Source organism: Notamacropus eugenii, chromosome 6 (assembly GCF_028372415.1).
Source record: "Notamacropus eugenii isolate mMacEug1 chromosome 6, mMacEug1.pri_v2, whole genome shotgun sequence".
Lineage (NCBI taxonomy): Eukaryota > Metazoa > Chordata > Mammalia > Diprotodontia > Macropodidae > Notamacropus > Notamacropus eugenii.
Genome location: NC_092877.1, coordinates 258,420,915 through 258,441,371, shown reverse-complemented (window position 1 = coordinate 258,441,371; position 20,457 = coordinate 258,420,915). Strand labels below are relative to the sequence as shown.

Here is a 20,457-nt window from a genome sequence, read left to right as displayed (position 1 = left end):
TCCAAGAGTATGTATACATATATATACAAACTTATGTGTATGCATGTACAGATTTGTATAAATAGATATCTGTTAAAGCACATCTGCACAGAGCTTATGTGTCTGATCACCCAGAGCCATAAAATTCAGCCAGCTCCCTGGATTACATTACTATAGAATGGAACACAATTTGTTGTCATAGAATAATAGGCCCATGGCAACATTGCCATCCCCAGTTTAACAATATTCTCCTTACAATTAGAGAGTCCAGTCTATTTCCAACAAGGATGGGCCTAGGTCTCCAGTTTGGCTCTTTCAGAGGATGCCAAGGTGACTACTCAGTCCTTGAAACTTTGCAGTGTAATTTGAAAATGTGCCTTCCTTCTGAACCTCTCTCTCTCTCTGTCTCTCTCCGTATCTCTCTCTGTCTCTCTTTTTCTTTCTCTTTCTCTATCTCTCTTTGTCCATCTCTCTCTGTCTTTCTGTCTTTGTCTTTCCTCTCTCTGTCTCTATCTCTCTGTCTCTCTATCTCTCTGTTTCTGTCTCTCTCTCTGTCCATCTCTCTCTGTCTCTCTGTCTTTGTCTTTTCCTCTCTCTCTGTCTCTCCTCTCTTTCTGTTCTCACTCCTCACTCCCTTTGCACCCCCCACACACACATACACACACACAATCACGTGTGGATACATGAAACAAAAGCCATAAATCACGAAGATACCATCATAGTGTTTTCTTCAATTCCTCTTCCTCTATAAAATGTAGTATTTCATAGGCTCATCTAATTTTAGATTCTTAAGTTCATCTAGTCCAATCCCTTTATTTGATAGCTGAGGAACCTGAGCCCTCATGAGGTTAAGCAACTTTTCCAAGGTCATTGAATTCATTGTGATTGAGCATAGAACAGAGTTCTCCTGATTCTTAGGCCTGGACTCTTTTTTCTTCATCATGCTGTCAAATTCCTTTAACTTATACACTCAAATTTTAGCTACGAATTCAGAGTATCATAGAATTTAGAGTAGAAAAGTCTTATGTAACCAATCCTCTCAATTTACAGGTAAGAAAACTGAGCCCAGAGAGATTGTATGAATTTCCCAAGGCCACAGAATTTGAATGAGTTAGGATTTGAATTTATCTTCTGATTCAAAGTCTAGTGTTATTTGCTATTAGAGCTATGAATTAGCACAAATATTCTGGAAAACAATTTTGAATTGTAGAAGAAAAGTCACCAAACTTTTAATGCCCTTTGACCCAGTGATTCCACAACCAGATTTATAACCCAAGGAGGGCAAAAGCAGAAAGATGTATCCTGAAATATTTCTGGTAGCTCTTTTTGTTGTTCTTCTAAGTTGAGGAAATAGGTGGATAAATTGCGGTATATTTGAAAGAAGTAGCAAGTTGTGCATTGTAGATTTGCAGTTTTGTGTGCAATCATCTCTTTTTATTGTACTGTTATGGAAAAGCTTGTTGTATTCCATAATTTAAAAGTTAAATAAAAAGGTACATGAATGTAATAGAACATTTTTGTGCCCCAGGAAGCTATGACTATGAGGAATTGAGAAGAATATTGGAAGACAGATGAACTGATGCAAAATAAAGAAAGCAGAACCACATAAACATTACATGTAGTGAGTATGATAACATATATGAAATTAACATTAAAAGAGAACCAAACTTCAATTCATTGCATGATCAATCCTGTCTCTAAAAAATACATAATATTCTTTTTCTCTATAAAGAGATGGGGGACTGCAGATAAGGAAAATTGCATAAGCTATTAGATATGATCATTTTGTTAGTCAATTTTCCTTAACCAGGTTTCTTTCTAATAAGGAAAAAAAGAAGTGGTGGAAAAGGGAATTTATTTAAAAGAAACCTTTATCAAGAAATTATTTTTTTGAAGAGTCAATGGAATTGAAAAAAAATAATCCATGGGTCTTTCTATTACTATGTTGTTCCTTTTTGTAATTACCATAAGGTCCTAAAATAATTTGTTTCTCTTTTTTTGCATACTATTTTATTTTTCCACAATTACATGTTAAAACAATTTTTAAAAAATTTTAAGTTTTGAGTTCCAAATTCTATCCCTCTCTCCCTAAGACAGTAAGCAATCTGATAGAGTCTATACTTGTGCAATCAAGTAAAGCATTTTCACATCAGTCTTTTATACAAGAAGGCTCAACTTGAAAAAAAGATGTGGCATATTTTCCAATGTTTATTTCGAAAAGAAGTGTTTCCATGAAAAATCTGTTTTAGGATTATCAGTCAACTAGTAATCATTTGGCATCATAGAATCTAAAGTGAGAAGGATGCTTAGCCTAACCCCTCATTTTACAGATAAAAAAGATCAATCAAAGTGAAAACATTTGTCCAAAGTCACTTAATTAGTGATGGAGCCAGGATATTAACTCTGGATCTGACTCTAAGTCCATGGTGAATTGAAGACTGGCCTTGGGTTTGAATTCTGCCTCAGATGCATAGTAGATTTATATCCATGGACAAGTCACTAAACCTCTCAGCACATCAGGTGATGTTATATGACTATTAATTGCAGATAACTTACTAGACTCCATTAGGGGAAGGAATTTCTTCCCCCAAGTTTCCCATACTAATGAAATCATCGCTCCAACAACAACAACAAAATGTGTTAGCTAACATCATTCTCTCCTTACGATGCATCTTCTCCCTGTGAAGAAAGTTTTATTGTTTATATTATAAACATCTTTACAGTTTTTCAGTAGAGAATGAAAAGAAAAAAAAAGTAGAGAGGCTGGATCGAAGGGTCAGAGACTTTTGAAATGGTTCAATATATTAAGGTAAAGAACTAATGGATAAATGAAAAAACTCTACCAGGGAAGAACTATCAAATCTTGGGGGATAAGAGCAGAAAACAAGGAAGGGAGGTTGCAACAATGATAATAATAGTAGTTGACTATATATTCCCACAACATCAAGGAATGAGTAAAAGACAAGGTAGGGGTCAGGGTATATAGAAAAGGAATTACAGTTTAATCTAGTCCTCTGACATCCCTTTATAATGAAGAAGTGGAGACCTGGAGAGATTGTAACCTCCCCAAGATCACAGAGGTAGTAAGAAACAACTAATATTTGAACTGATGTCCTTTAACTTCAAATTGAATATTTTTCCATTATGCCATGATGCCTCACCCCCTCTGTATCTGATAACCCCTTAGATTTTTTTCTGTAATCACTTTTATACCTTCAGGCCCTCAAGTTTGACAATGTACAGTGAATCCAATCCACTATATGTCCCATATACTAGATTGTAAACATTACCTCCTTCTAAATTCAATGTAATTCAGTAGACCTCTAGTAATGGACTACTGTGTACAAATCACTGTACTATTCATGGGAAATACAAAATTTGAGTAGCACAGTCCCTGCCCCTATGGAACTTGCAGTCTAGTAAAGGGATATGATATCTATAAAAACAATTAGTGAAAATAAGGATAGGCATACACTAAGTCCATAAGATAATAAAGACAATGAGAAAAAATGGATAAAAGCCATAGGAGAAAGACAGATTATTGTACAATATGGATATAGAAGCCCAACAGTCAATGAGCCAATTCATTCAAATTCTCCCATACTAAGCAGCTTGAAAATGCTATCCTAGCAGTCTTTCTAGATCACTTTTTCACTGTTGTTGTTGTGCACTCATGTCCAGCTCTATGTGACCCCAAGGACAAAAGTCCATGGGATTTTCTTGACAAAGATACTAGAGTGGTTTTCCATGTCTTTTTCCTGTATGCCCCTATTTTATAGATGAGGAACTGAGGCAAATAGTAGTTAAGTGACTTCCCCAGAGTTACACAGTTTTTAAGAGTTTAAGATCAGATTTGAATTTAGATCTTCCTGACTGCAGGGCCAGTGGCTCTTTCCATTTAATGCCCGACAACAAATGCCTATGGAGTCAAGATGGAATATGATGTTTAGTGCGCTATCAGACCTGATAGGAATATACATTTAAAGTTGATGAAGAAGTGAGTATTTAGTTTACTAATACATTTTCAGAAATACCTCCAAAGAGGATGTTGTTAGGAAGGGACATTAATGTGAGCATTCAGATTAATTTGGGCAGCACAGTAAGTACTTCCATAACCAGTGTGAGATGGTTGAGTAAGAACTCATCTTTTAAAAGCCATTAACTTCAGCCACACTTCTTAAGTGACCCGATGAGTGCCACCTGACTGACACCATTAAGTTTCCAATGAAGTCTCTGCCTTCTGCACTTCAGGATCAACTAAACAGACTATTTATACCTCTTTAGAAGGGTGTTGTTCATCCATCCTGACCAGCTTTGACATGAGGGTTGATTAGAATATAGTGTGTGACTTTATCCTATTTGTTCTTGTACCGCCATTCTCAGAGATGGATCATCTTTATTTAAGGCCAACCTTCCTCTCTATAATAATTAGATATAATACTATGATGCCATTTGCCCATAGCTCTTATTTTCCGAGGCTCAATTATCTCAACTCTTTTGACCTCTTCTGAAACATCTTTTCCAACCTTTTTGTTCTTCCTCTGAAAGTTCTGATAATCATAAGGTCATAAAATTAGAGCCAGAAGGAACATCAAAGGCCCTTTTATTTTACAGATGAAGAAACAGATGATCAAATGTACATTTTTCCCCCTTTGTACACTCTGCAATGCAGCCCAAACTAGTTCCCTTGTCTTTTCTCACACATGACACTCCATCTCCCATCTCAACATCTTTGCCTTTGTTGTTATTCAGTCATTTTCAACCCTTTTTGACCCCATGGACTATACTGTCTATGAGTCTTTCTTAGCAAAGATAAGGAAATGGTTTGCCAATTCATTTTCCAATGGATTAAGGCTAACAGAGACTAAGTGACTTGCCCAGGGTCACACACCTAGTAAAGTTTGAGGCTGGATTTGGACTCAAGGCTTCCTGACTCCAGGCCCAGCACTCTAACTGATGCACCATCCAACTGCCTGTCCCATTTTAACATCTTTGCCTTAGTAGTGCTCTATGCATGGAATTGACTCTTTCCCACCTTTACATCTTAAATTCCATTGTTTTCTTCTAGATTTAACTTAAGTTCCACTTTCTGCATGAAGTCACTCTTGTTCTCCCCCAGCTCTAAAGGCCCTCTGAAAATTTATTTGTATTTGCTTTCTAACATATTTGTGTTTACTAATTATACTTTTTTATCCCCAGAACTTGGCACAATACTTGGCATATAATAGGTGCTTGGTGACTATTTCTTTATAAAGTGTTAAATACATAGTAAGTGTTAAATAGATAGTAAGATATTCACTGGTTCACTTAGTGAAGATTTGGCATCAGAGGACCTGGGTTAGAATCCTAGCTCTGTCATTAGTTAGCTGAACAACATAAGGTAAATTCCTTCTGCCCTCAGCACCTCAGTTTTCTTACCTGTAAAATAAAAGGCTTGAACTAGATGGTCTCTAGTTTCTTAAAGTCCTAGAGCCTATGATCCCAAGTAGAATCCCTTTGGAACCTGCATTATCTCCTCAGGTGAATGCCTGGCTTTGAAGCCAGGAATTTTAGGTTAATAGATTCACCAGATCATAGACTTAGAACTGGGGACATTCGTTGTTGTTGTGTTTGTCCTTCATTCTCGAAAAGGACCATGACATCAAGATGATGACATGACTTGCAGTTGACTTTGATTTGAGGGAGGGAGGGCTGTACAAAGTCATCAGCCTCACTTTCTCCTCCAGAGCCACCTGGGGCCAGTGGCCTGATAATCATCAGGATGACTAGAGATGGGACCTTGGCTATTTTAGGCTAATGAATAGGCCTCTTTAAGTAGTTACTCAGGGGATGGCCCCTTCTAATGATAGAAGGAAAAAAAAAAAAACGAAAACAAGAAATCAAACTGGGAGGGGAAAACCCTCAAGGTTCCTAATGGGGAGATTTAGAGAAGGGACTATAGAGGCCCTCTAACTGAATTCCTAATTTTTCAGATGAAGAAACTGAGATCTTGATAAGTGACTTGTCTAAGGTCACACAGAAACTAAGTAGAAGAGATGGAATTTGATCTCAGGTCCTTTGGGTCTTCATTCACCAATCTTCCCAGTGTATCACATTGTTTCTTATCCTAGCTGTCCCACAAAGATAATCATGGGCAACTCATTTAACCTCCCTGTGTTTTAATGTACTCAACAGTAAGCTATCCTCTCTTTTAAGGGGAGTGGGAGGGTTTTGTAAAGATTAAATGAAATTACATATACTCGTGTTTCAAAAAGAAAGTAAATGCTTTGTAGATACCAGGTAACTGATAATGACGATGTTGATACTGATGATTAGAGGGAGAAGGGGGAGAAGGAGGAGGAGGAGAAAGAGAATAAGGAAGAGAACGATAACGATGAACATGCTGATAATGAAAGAGAAAAAAATGTCATGAGTGTACTAAATAGCGTCTACCAGGCTTGAAACAATAGACGCAACTTCCTAAAGCTCCTGCCTTAAAACCTAGGTAAAGGTGATGGAATGAAAGCCCCAGAATTTATTTGTTATAGAGCAAAATAATGACAATAATATTCGTGTCACTTTCCTTCTACCTTACCACCTCTTCCACTGCATATATTACATGCTGATATGTTTAATTAAATATTAATTTACTTTCTTACTATTGCCTTAACATGCTTCATTAACTTCTGTGAAGCTGAGAGAGATTCTTTCCCATAAAATAACTATCAATTGGTTGTTCATTTCCTGAAGGACTCAGGGAATTTAACTATAGAAAAGGACATATTACTAGCAAATCATACTCATACATTTAGACCTAGGAGGGAGGGACCTTAGCAGCCATCTGGCCCAACCTCCTCATTTTTGCAGATGAGGAACTTTGACCTCCAAGTTTTTCTGTCAGACACCGGACACCTGTTCCCATTAAATTCCTTTTACCCTTGGTTTAAGAAAGGTGGTTTTCTCCTGTAAACTGCTAAACTCTGGCAGGCCCCAAGCTTCTCAGTGAGTTCCCAGAGTATACATACTTGTGGGTGCTGGTAGAGATCTTAGGACCATTCCACAGAAGCCAGAGTAGACCTAGGGCCATTTTTTTTCCTATCTTCAGGACATGTTAGTTCCCAGTCTTGGGAATCCCAGAAGACCAGATGGATTCTGGGCCTCTCCTAAGAATCTTTGACTAGCTCCAAGGAACTCTGAAATTTTAATTCAGTCTGAAATTCCAACCCATCAGTCAGGCAGTAAGCTTTTATTACAATTATACAAAAACAAATATGAGTTCCTCCATAAAAGGCACTAATATCCTGTTAAGGAAGACCATATGTGTGTATACACATATGTACATATATTCATATATGTGTATATAGATAAATATAGATATGCACTTATAAATAATACAAAATATGGCAAAATACATGCAACATAATGGGAAGGGATATACTAGAAGCTGTGAATAATAGGTAAGACTTCAGGTAGAAGGTAGTACTTGAACTGAGTTTGCAAAGAGATTAGAGGTGGAGGTGAAGGAGTATATTCCAGACATGGGGAAGGAAAGGAAAAAGTATATATTAAGTACCTTCTCTGGGACAGGCACTAGTGGTGCACCAGGCTTGGAATCAGGAAGACTCATCTTCCTGAGTTCAAATCCATCCTCAGACTCTAACTAGCTGTGTGATCCTAGTAACTCACTTAATCCTGTTTGCATCAGTTTCCTCATCTGTAAAATCGGTGGGAGAAGGAAAATGGTAAAGCACTCCAATATCTCTGTCAAGAAAACCCCAAATAAGGTCATGAAGAACCAGACAAGAAAGAACTCAGCAGTAACACCACGAATATTAGCACATTTGATCTATACAATGACTCTGTGAAATAGGCACTATTGTTATCTCCATTTTAGAGTTGAGCAAATTGAGGTGCAAAAAAGGTTAAGTGACTTGCCCAGGGTCATGGGGGAAGCTAGTGGAAGGGCACAGAAATAATAGAATATTGTGTATGATAAATAACCAGAAAGCCAATTCAGCAAGCAGCAGGTTGTCACCTTCTCTACAAGATAATCTTAGAGAGTTGGTTAAAATGCTAAGGTAGTGAAAGGGTCACAGTCAATACATGTCAGAAATGGACCATGAATCCATGGCTGAGATCTGGAAGACCAGGAAGACCTGGAAACACACCTCATAGACTTCACTGCTACAAGATCTCAGGTAAATAACCATCTCTCTTAAGTGCATCTCCCATTGCATCCTGGGCCATCTCCAGTCATCCTGATGAAGATCTGGTCACTGGATTCAGACAGCTCCAGAGGAGAAGTGAGGCTTGAACAGTCCTCCCTCACTCAAAACACAGTCAAGTGCAAGTCATATCATCACTTCTCTGATGGCATGGTCTTCTTTGGCAATGAAGGAAGAACATAACAGTTCCTCATCTATAAAATGAAAGGATTATGGGCTAGATGGCCCCAAAGGTCATTTCCAGCCCTAAACCTATGTTCCCCTGACTTTCACATGTGTACATTTTATCTTCCCCTTTTGAATGACATCTTCTTAAGGGCAAGGACTATTTGACTTCTGTCTTTGTAGCTTTAGGGTCTCACATATGTCAAGGGCTTAATCAATAGTTGGTGATCGGTAACTGACTATGAAAGGGAGCTGGAAATGAAAATTGACGTTAGGTTATGAAGAACTTCAAATGCCAAATAGAAGTTTGTTCTTAAATCCCAGGGGCTCTGAGAATCTTTGAGCCTGAGCTGAATTTAAAGAAAATTTCTCACACAGCACCTGTGGATCAGAATAGATCTTTTCTACATATTCACATCAACCAAGTAAGTACTTGGAGTGACTTGGAATTTGTCCTGGTAGTCAAACTTAGACTTTTATAAACATAGGTTTATAGTTACAACGGACTTTAGACACCTTTTAGTTCAACCTCAAATTTTTAAGATGAGGAACTGAAGCCAAGAGAGATAAACAGTTTGTCTATGGTCACACAGCTTGTGAATGCTTGAGATGGAATTTGAATTCAGCTCTTTCTGACTCCAACACTCTTATCTATTACATGTGTATGTACACACACACATTCATACATACATATTTACACACACATATACACATATGTGTATATATAAATGTGTGTATATATGTGTGTATGTGTGTGTGAGATTATGACACATACAGAATGAACTTGGTCATTGGGAGAACCACTTGACCATGAAAATTTTGGCAAAAACCAGGAATTCCAAGGACTAATAATTATTTACACTATTTATTCTATATTTTTATTAAGTAATAACAATATTATTAATTAATTATATATTTTTAAAAATCCAGCCCAGAGATTACGTTGGCAGAGGGAAATTGCAGATTTATATTGAGATTACGTTGGCAGAGGAAACTCCCTTTACCAATGCTTATCAGAACCTTTTTTGGCAACTTGTAGTCTTAAGAGAGGTTACGTAATTTGACCAGTCACACAATTCATTTGTGTCAAAAGTAGAAGGTGATCCTGCCTCTTTTTCCTGGCTCTGAAACAAGTTCTATAATGATTTAACCCATACTGCTTCTCTTTATATAAACAACCAAGTTACAAACTTGTTAAAAAATTTCTTAGGATTTTCATAAACTGTTAGTTTCTTGCATAGCTATCCTGAAATATGAAGCTTCTACATGGAGAGTCCACTCTCCCAACAGAATGATTTGGGTCTGTGTAAATTTTTTTTTCTCCCGCTGTTCTAATCCTAGGCTAAGAATCCCTGTGGCTAGCTTTGCTCCAAATGAACAAGTCATATGTTGCTAATCTAAGTTGCTAAGCTCCCATCCCAGTCAATATTGCATCTATAATGGTTAAACTCTCAAGTCTAATGAAGCATAGAGCTGCCCTGCATGGGGAAGGCTTCACTACAATTAACAGCTTAATCCTCTGCCTTCAGCTTCACTGGAGCTGAGCCCTAATCATCAGAACTATTATTTCCCCCTCATCCATTTACCACTTCACCCTTCAATTATAAAAAACCTGGCCACTACGAGCTAAAAACAAAGAGCCATAGAGGTCTCAGCAGCATTTTTAGACCAGGCCAAGCTTGGGAGTGACCAAACAGGCTTTAAGTCAGGCACCTACATATTGGAATGATGAACCTGGGTCACTTAGACCTCACTTTCACAATATTAATTATAGAGAAGAATTTGATATAAAGCTTATCCTTATGGATCCACATCCAAAAGGGCTTGGTTCCTAAAGTTCTAAAAGTACTGCATTATGTGTATTTTCATTTTATAGGGTGGTTCCATGGCATGGAACATTAAAAGGTGCATTATAGTGAGGCTGTGATATATGTTTTTTACAAAATAACATGCAAATTTTTACTTTACAATTCAGTTAACCTTAATCTAGAAGGAAAGAGGGTGGTACGATGGAAATACCCTGGACATTGAGTCAAAGGAAATCAGAAGACCTGAGTTCAAATCTCAGCTCTGTTACTTGGTGCCTGTGTGATCTTGGGTAAGTCATTTAATCTCTCAGGGCCTCAATTTGTTCATCTGTAAAATGAGAATGTTGAAATAGAAGTCTCTTCTAATCCCGTGATCCTGTGATCCCATGTGACCATCAGCAGGGTGAGCCAGAGAAACTGCAATGGGGGTGACAAGTCAGAGCTCTCACATCTACTTCAGATCTTCACATGGCACTCTAAAGTCTAACATGCCCATTACCAAGAAGAGTCCCTTGGAATTTGGAAATGGCCATCAATGCTTCCTACCTATAACTAGGATGGAAGGTAGCTGCCTCTTTCTTGAGAAAATAGTAGGGTTGCAGCAGTTATAAGAACTAGTGTTACACACCCTTTTATGTTGATTATGAAAAGCCCAGTCCCATCTGCGGCTCTTTCCCAAGTACTGAAAAGATGTGAATTTGAAATAGGAAGCACTAGGAAAAGTCTCTTCAGTATCCATTACATGGAAAAGCTCAACCCTCCACAATCTGATGGGATCTCATGGCCAGGCCCCTCTACCCCCACCCCTCATTGACAAATGTGTTGTGAGTCTCTAGTTTCCTTTTAAAGCCAATACTCTGGAGTTCAGGTTCAAAGACAATAGCGCTACTCCTTCACATCCCCAGCAGAGCAGAATCCAAAGCTTTGTATTCCACAGTTGGGTTGTGTGCCTAGCTATAGAAAGGGAAGAATTAATTGACTGGTCATGAGATGGTCACTTTTTTTCAGGAGTTGAAAGAGAATGTCAAGAGAAGAACTTAGTTTCATCCATAGACTCATCTGAATATGTATTCTAAAGCTCCCAGTACAGCAAGAGTTCTTAACTTCAGTTTTAAGAATTTGTGTTTTTTATAACATTTTGATAATTGAATTTCAATACAATTGGTTTCCTTTGCAATACTACATATTTTATTTTGTGGATTTAAAATATTATTCTAAGAAGAAATCCACTGGCTGCCAAAGGGGTTCATGACATATAAAAGATTAAGCTCCCCTTCTAGAGGAAGCAACTGGGGAAATACAGGGTCTTGAAATAATCTTGCTGCAACACTTTTATTCAGGAAGAATGCCTCCCATTTTCTCATCCCTAATAATTAGGATTAGATTGATGCTATATAATCTAGAAAAATTATTGAGACCCAGAATTGACCTCCATGGGATATGAGTGGGACTGGGTGAGATCAAACAATGATGGAAAGACTCCTGTGAAGTCACTGTATATTCCAAAGAAGACATAAAGTGATAGGCATCTAGGGAATATACATTCCTCTCCTGATAGAGAAGGGGCTCTCCATTCCTCTATAGAGATGTAGCATAGGATAGTTTCTTCTCTTTTGCAAAAGGCTATCTCTATATGTATAATCTATATGAGATTGCTTACTGTCTGGCAGAAGGGGAAGGAGTGGTAGGTAAAGATTGAATTTGGAATTCAAAACTTAAAAAAATGAATGCTAAAAATATTTTTACATGTAATTGGGGAAAAATAAAATATTATTTCAAACAAAAAGAGGCTACCAATATAATGCCTTCCGGCACATAAAGGCAGAAAATACGGGACCAGGTGATTCCTGACTGTGACACTTACAAAGCTGTAAGATCTTGGGCAAGTCATTTAAATCTTGACCTCTGGTTCTTTATCAATAAAATGGGAGTAATAATTCTCACAATGCCTGCCTAACAACATTGTCTATCATGGAGGAAGATATTTGTCCCCTTTAAAGAATGATATTACTGTGTTGTTAATATTGTTGTCTTTTGTCTACTGGTGTATTTAGAAAATGTCTTCCTCCCTCTCCCATCCAAGTACTAAAAGTACAGGAACTAACTTTCTAACTTTCTAGTGGAGCTAAGTGGTGAAGTGTATAGAACACTGGACTTGAGTCAGAAAGACTGAGTTCAAATACAGCCTCAGATGCTTACTAGCAGTGCAGCCTTGAGCAAATCATTTAACTTTTGCCTGCCTCAGTTTCCTCATCCATAAAATGGGGATTATAATAGTACCTCCTTCCCAGGGTTGTTTTAAGGTTAAAATGAGATAGCATTTGTAAAGTGTTTTACAAACCTTAAAGCAATACATAAGTGCTAGCTGGCTATTACTTAGGTATGTAGTGAGCACTGATAACTGTTATCAAAAGTTATATGAAATATAACCTATATCAAGGTGGAGGATAAAGAGAGGGAGAAAATTTGGAATCAAAATTGTATTAAAAATCAGTGTTAAAAATTGTCTTTACATGTAATTGGAAAAAATAAAATACTATTAAAAGAGAGAAAAATATATGATGACAAAAATTTATAGTCTACACCTTCCTTAAGATGAATCTGATGATAGAATGGAGGTGGTGTGGCCAGTGGGTAAAGCATCAGATAAGGAGTTGGAAGGCTTAGATACAATTCCTCATCTTGCCATTGACCTGTGAGTGATTTAATTAGGCCAAGTCTCCAGAAAGGGAGATGGTAATAGTGGTTTTAATCTAAACAGAATTGAATATCCATCCAACAATTTAGATCAAATTAGCACACCCTTTAGGGGTGAATTTGGTGTGATCTCACATTGAAATGAGCAGTTCCCTGATAACAAAAGCAAAGCATACAAGTTGTTGAATATCAACATAGGGAGAGACCTGCTCATCGTCTCTTGGAATCTCTATTTGGTGACTAGATCATGGCTATACAAATCTTAGTCCATCTCACATACAGTCGTCCCACAGATGTCATATGGCAATGCTTTGACATATGGTAATAAAGGAATCATTATGATGGACTCACTGTCAGAGTTACATTAATCAATCAATAAGCCTACCTATTAAGAACCTACTATAAGCCAGGTACAATTCTAAATTCTAGGAATATGAAGACACAAACAGTGTTCACCCTCAAGGAGCCTACATGCTGGAAGGAGAGATAATATGTACAAAAATTAAGTAAATGTCATATATAACCATTGTTACCAAACTGGCTACCTTAGGGTTAATTAAGTTTTTACTGTCATGATGACTAGATAAATTCAATAAGTCATGATTCATATCACCCTTAGCCATTATGTTAACATAGGAAAGTAAATTGACCTCAAATGGGGCCCTGTATTGACAGAGAATCATATAATCTTGGTATCAAAAGGGACTCGAGAGGCAATCTGCTCTAACTTCCTTACTGATGTCTCTAATTTTCTTCCTATTAATGCTGGTTTCCGTTTTGATACCCTGTGCACATTGCATGATTTCTCAGGAATACTGCCAAAAGTCAGAAATATATACAATATAATACAATACAATACAATCAATATTATACTATGCTATAGCATTAAATATCATGCTATGTCATATATCATATTACATTGTATTATAAATATTGGCATAGGAAATATGTATCTGTGTGTCAGTTATATATTAGACAAAGATTTGTATTAGCCATTATCTACTCACTTAAATGGAGATTCAGAGAGATCATGAGCAGATCTTTCCTATATTTTTAAATTATATATACATAAGTATATGCATGTGTGTATATATATATAATATATGTATGTATGTATGTATTTGAAGTAACTCTAAAGATAAACCTTTGTTTTACAAATGAACACATGGTGTGCAACTCCCAGATTTGTCCTTTTAAAGGAATTTTATCTGATGAGAAACCTTGCAAAGCTTTTACCATTATCTGTTTTTTCTCATCTCTTCTGTCTCTCCTTGACATCGCTGTATTTCGTGAAAGTCCAACTAGAGGGAACCCGTTAAACAACTTCCTTCCTTCCTATGCTCCTAGAAGAGCTAATGAATTGAGAATGACTACAAAACAGAGGAGTGTCTCTTTGCCTCAGTTCACAGTAGGAATAGATACAAAATGTACATATGCTCTTTGAATTCTACAGACCCCATTTTCCCTGAGATACACTATCCTTTTTTTGAACCTAAAGGCTTGCCAATCTTTAGGTTCAATACATTTGTGCCTTGATGCACTGAGACCTAGTTCGGACTGAATGGGGCTTTTATTAAATGGACTGAGAGGGTGTCATAGTCAAGAAATTTGCACAGTACATTAATTTATAGAGGAAGAGGTTCTGTGTAACATAACCAGGGTGAACAGCAGTTTCCACTTTAACTGAATAAAATATTTTTATGTTTTATCACACTAGTTTGCAACCACAAAAGCTTTACCTACTTTTTAAGAGGAGCTGTGAACTGTCAGAGTACATTATTGGGAATGAAGTCTGACAGCTCTAAGCTTGAAAGTAAAATACATTTTATTGTTTAAAAGCATTTCTTCACTACTTCTCCCTCTCCCTCCCTAATCCCCTTTCCCACCACCCTTTCTGTTTGCACACATGAATATCTGTTTTCTGAGTTTCTCAATGAGCGTTCTAAAAGGTCTTGGTCCTTACAAAATTACACCAGGTAGGGAAAAAAGTCCTAAAGACGGCTTTGGCTATTTTTTGTTCTGACCAGGAATAGGATGAATGAGTACATGGAATGATTTGTTTGTATTGTGTCAAATTAATTCAATCCAAGTCCACAATTATCTATTTAGTGCCTACTATGTGCATAGACATTGGATACAAAGACTGAAAGTACTAACAAGGATGTTCAGATATCTTTTCACTTCATCTGTCTTAGTAGTAGCTGACATCATCTTTTGGACTAAATGTGTCACACGCACACACAAAACGCACAATATGCAGCATTATCTCAGTGCTAAAGTCTCCCTTAAATAGGGTTCTCTATTGTGCAGCAACAAGGAATATTACATGCTAAGGTAATTTCTTCATCAGATCCTACTCTCTTGCTCCATCTAGCCTTCTAATCACGGATTCTGATTCTTCTGATGTATATCTGAACTCCTTTACAAAGAAAATCTTTTCTTTTTTTAATAGAATGAATATTCATCTTAAGCTTTCTAGGGGGTATATATTAACTATCTCCTTTAAAAATATTTTCATGACAAATATATTAGCAAATTCTAAAAGTTGAAGATTTTTCTGGCAAGTGAGTTTTGTTTTGTCTTCTTTTCGAGGAGTTCCTTGTTACTTTCTCCTTACCTCAATGTCACTATGATTTAAAGGCTCCAGGATTACATTGAGGGTATACACTGCAGACTGAAAATAAAAAAATAAAAAAAAAAGACTTAACAAATGAAAATCTTTTGTTGTTAATGACATTCTATAATGGAAGCCTAATCTCCTACTGTATATTATCATCTGGCAAACTAGTTACACATTTAATAAGGTTTTGCTGTATAAATTATAAATGAAATAAACAATTCTGTCACCATGGTGTGCAATGAATACACCACATGTTATATGTAAATATATTAGTCATTTGCCTTTTGTTTATGTGTCACTGAAATCCATTTTCTTTATGGTGTATATACTATTCCCTGTGGGTTCTCACCAAAGTCATTGCAACTATTCACATACCAGCTTTTTAAAGTGGAATTATGTAGTTATTGTCCTTTTCCTGCCCAGTTTTAATAACACCTGCTTTTGTGCCAGTTTCATTTATTGCTGCAAATTCTAATTCAACAGAGAACGACAACCAACAACAACAACAAAAAAAAACAACCCAAAATACCCAGCCACCCCAATGGCAGCGTGACTACCAGAAAGGATCTGGGTGATTTATTGCCATAATACAGAAAACATATTGAAGCAATTTTTATTCTCATTATTTTTTCCCAAAATTAAAATACGACCCATAAAGCAAGCGTACATATTTTCACCCCCACCCAACCCTCCTTTCTTTAATGAGATAATCTGTTTTTTAAAGAGTGAACAGTTCAGTCTTCCTTTCAAGTGGTGGCATTTTTATTTTACACAGAGACTTATAAATGCAAGAAGGATGCAAATGGGAGCCCTTTCAATGGCAAACCACAGCGTGACAGCTGTGGACGGGTTAGGGACAAAAGCATCGACTGCTTCGGGAAAATGATGGCTGGAGTATCTACATCCCAATCAATAATCTGGCATGTGGAGGTCAATCACTGCATGGCCACATTCAGTTCCAGCCAGTCAAGGATTATTAGTTTGACACCCAGGGGCAATCTCATTCTGCGGCAGAGAGTTTAGAGGCAGACAGTGCTGGGTGTCTTCAGACCCTAATGGAAGAAGCCACATTAGGCAACTCAAAAGTCTAACCATTTAGAATAACGGCCGCATCAGACAGATGTTTTCAGAGTGGCTCATTATTTATCAGGAGTGTCATTCAACATTTTCTCCAGGCTGAGGTATTCTTCTCGCTTGAAGTTGTCTCTAAGGTCAATTAGGTCTTTATTTTAAGAGATTCCTAAAGGCTATTAGGTCTCCACCCCACATTTCTCTTCTCAACCCTATTAGTTGCTGTTTTGTTTTATTTTGTTTGGGAAAGAAAGGGGAGCAAAGCAGAATGTCCATATGTTGGATTACTTGCAGTGAGTTCCGTTCAAGGGTCTTTTTTCCCCCTCCTGGCAAAGAGAGAGGTTAGCGGTGTGATCAGCTAAGGCCCCTAAGACTGCAAAGAAGGCGATAGAATTAACATAGGAGATGTTCTTTCTGTTTCGTGTGTCTGCCCTGTATCCACATCCTCCCTAATGCACTTATACACTTGGAGGCTAATTCACAGACAGCATCTAATGGAAAAGGAGTTGGTGGGAAAAGTGATCGGGGAGACTGTATGGAACAGGATTCTGTCTAGCAGATACTTCACTGGCAATGTTTTACTGTTTCTCCTAGATGGCATGCCATAGAGTATAATAAATTTCAGTTTGTTTATATTCTGTGTCTGTATTTGCACTTTGGTGATTATGTTTGAATTCATACAAGATCTTTTTTTTTTTTAAGAACTTGAGCATAATCTTCTCATTAATCCTGTCCTGTTTGTCTGTTATTAATAGGCCACTGTACAATGTATTCTGCTGCAAAACTCCACCAGGCATGACTAATTCAGATAATTAATTTGCTAGAACATTAACACCATCAAATGAGCCTGCTAAACCGGTAAATTTAAAGTAAATTAAACTTAATTTGCAGGTTATTGCAATTAAGTCTGCCTTGTCTTTCTGAGGGATTTCAACATCCTCAGTATTTAAGAGGCAATCATAATGCATGCAAGTGGGCGGGCTTTTTGGCTAATTAACACGAGAGTCTAATCTGCTTCTCAATTAGGGTAGATGTTTATAATGTGTTGGTGACAGTGTTGCAATTCAGTACAGCATAACAGGGAGTGCATGGCATAATTACAGCTGAAAAGGAAAGCTCATGCCGGGCCTGTTTAGGGGTTAATGAGACATTGGCAGCTTCCAGCTGAGGAGATCGAGCTAGTTTAGTGTAGCTTCAAGAGGAAACCACCCATAGGGGTTTCCTTTGAACTGTCAAAAGGTCCCCTTGTTCTGGGTGGCTTATGTTTCATTTGTCTGAGTGGCATATCAAAAATGGATGAGCTGCCAGCAGCAGTCCTCATGACATTAATTCACCAATTGTGTTTCTAATAGTTTTATCCTTAAATAAATTTAGGTGATGAGAATGGTGAGGGAAACCAAGGTTCTGAAAACAATGAGCAGGGCGCCAGAGTTCGAAGGGAGTGTATACAGGCAAGGACAATGCCTAGGCAGCAAATGTTAATGATGCTGATGACCTACACTGTGGGTTATTAGCAGGGGAAAGACAAAGAAGTATTGTGCTGGAGTCCTCTGCAGAGAAATATTCACTTCAACAATGATAAAGACATGGCATTCATCATTGCTTTGCTTACCTTTGCTTGGAAAACATAATGTGCAAGAAAGGGACCCTCGTGCCCACAGTTCAAGATGCTGTGCTTCTGACAGACAGCCACAGAGATCTGCAGCTACCTTTTCAAATGGGCCCCATATACCCCAGGAGACTTAGACTTGTGAGAAGTAGGGTCCAAGGAGAGAGGAAAGAACTTAGAAGAACATCGTTGATTCTGTCATGCAGTTCTATGCTCTCAGTGGTAATATATATTCTATATATACTCTCCCTACTGGAGCTGTTTACCACCCCTCTATTTTATATCCTCTGTGGTTCTAATCCACATTTTCCCAGAAATTCTCCATAAAGGAGCTACAGAAGAGACTGAAGAGTCCTCTTCTAGTACTTTTTAATATTTTGTGACTATGAAGGACCAAGGCTCTGCATGAATAAAAACATGAATGAATGAATGGGAAAAGGCACTTACTAAGCCCCTGTCAAATACTGTGCCAAATGTCAAAAGAAGCCAAAAGAAGCTGAGTTCTTGTAGAAAGAGACAATACATGTAAAGGGAGTGGTCAAAAGTGAGGCCGGGATTGCCCTGAAGCAGCTTACATGCTAGGAGAAGAAAACACATATGGGGAGAATCTTAGCCAAGGAAAGAAATTTTGATTCAGGGAGTTGCAGGGAGCATGAGTTGATCCACATAGCTGCCAACTGATGCTCCATTTCCAGAAGCAATGGCAATATTGATTTTATTAGTCTGCCCAAGAGTAACAGGTGGAAAGTGGGAACTGAGTCATGGTATGCCAGTGGTGGAAGGACAGAGAGCAAGATAATTTGGGTGAATGGCTAGACAATGGCTTTTAATTTACTTCCATCTTGCTGGTAATACACTACAGCCCAGTTTAACCCACCATGTGTAATCCCATTGCCCCATGTGCCTTTTGTCCCTTTACATACTGTGATGTTCTATGCTTCACCACCCTAGAGCATCCCAAGGTGAGTATTGCGGGGTTTGGTCAGTGTTTTGTTTTAGATGGGCTCTCTGCATCAGGGAACACTCTGGGGTCATTTCAGTCATCACATAACTTCTCACATATAATCTAGTCAGCTCTCATCCTCTTTTTGAGTCTTCTTCATACCCAGTCCTAGCACGTGCACTGTGCATGTGCGTCTGTATACACACACATGTATATGTATGTATACATGTATGTATGCATGCATATATATGTATACACATATATATTCTGATGGACCAACTCAAAAGTTTATCAAACTGCTTGGAGTAATCTGGATAATATAAATCTTTATCTGATTTGTTTTTCCTGGAAGGATAGCTAGACTAATCCTTTACAAGTGACTGTGGCTCTCATTAAGAAATTTCTGCAGTATCCCAGGGTTTTATGTAACCAACACACTGTTATCTATGAACAGAATCATCTAAAGAACTGGCTCATCCATTACGTATCCATCTTCTACCTGGAGTCCTGCAAGGAGCTGACATTCTAGCAGGGAGAGACACCATATATAGAGGGAGTGGTGAAAAGTGAGTCAGTGTTCGCCCTGAAGCAGCTTATATTCTAGCAGGAAAGTCTTAGCCAGGGACACACTCCATGATCAGCTTAGATCGCCATAGGTAACTATATGTCTCTTTATTTTAAGTCCAATATTCAGGTGATCCCTGAACAAGTTCAGCTTCATAGTTGTATCTAGTATAGGATCTTATATAGTTTCTAGCATGTAAATGGGAAACAATTTGAAGCCTTCAATTATGGACCTTCAAGCCTAAATTTTGTTCTACAGAAAATCAAATGCTTTTTAAAATAAATCAACAAACAATAGACACAATGTCTTACACTCTCTGTACTTCTCAGTCATTTGTATAACTAGAAAATTTTCCAGAAAATTGCCTGGAAAAGCCAACCTGAACCCTTCTCAAGTTTTGTTTTGTTTTTCTAATCAGGAGTAACTTCAATGCATGCAGAGACCATTCTGATAGAGATTTTTGACATATGGGAAAAGAAGTACTTGAAATTATTTGGTAATTCCTTCTTGGGTTCTTTTTGGGGATGGATTTTCCTCTCCCCCCTTTTTAAGTATCCCAAGTTTTATTTTCAAACATCTTTTCAACTGTTCTTCCTTTCACATCTCTTTTGTCAGCGAGCATAAAGGTGTGTGTTAACTTAGTTTGGAGAATCCTGCAAAGCTCTTCACCAAATCTCTCTACTTTTTCATCTCTCCAAGATTATAACATATAAACTACTGTTTGTCTTGATTATCTGTTTCTTTATACTCACTGGGAACATCATGCTCAAAGCATTATGTTCAAATGCTCCAGTGT

General features: G+C 37.6%; 1 long non-coding RNA gene across 1 annotated transcript in view; it reads left to right on the top strand.

The window, feature by feature from the left end:
- Window positions 1–239: 239 nt before the first annotated feature.
- The window catches only part of LOC140511363 (uncharacterized), a 133,021-nt gene continuing 112,803 nt past the window's right edge, over window positions 240–20,457 (top strand). The window contains exons 1-2 of the long non-coding RNA XR_011969517.1: window positions 240–309; window positions 1,508–1,600. This is a non-coding gene — a long non-coding RNA (uncharacterized lncRNA). The remainder of the gene's footprint in view (window positions 310–1,507; window positions 1,601–20,457) is intronic.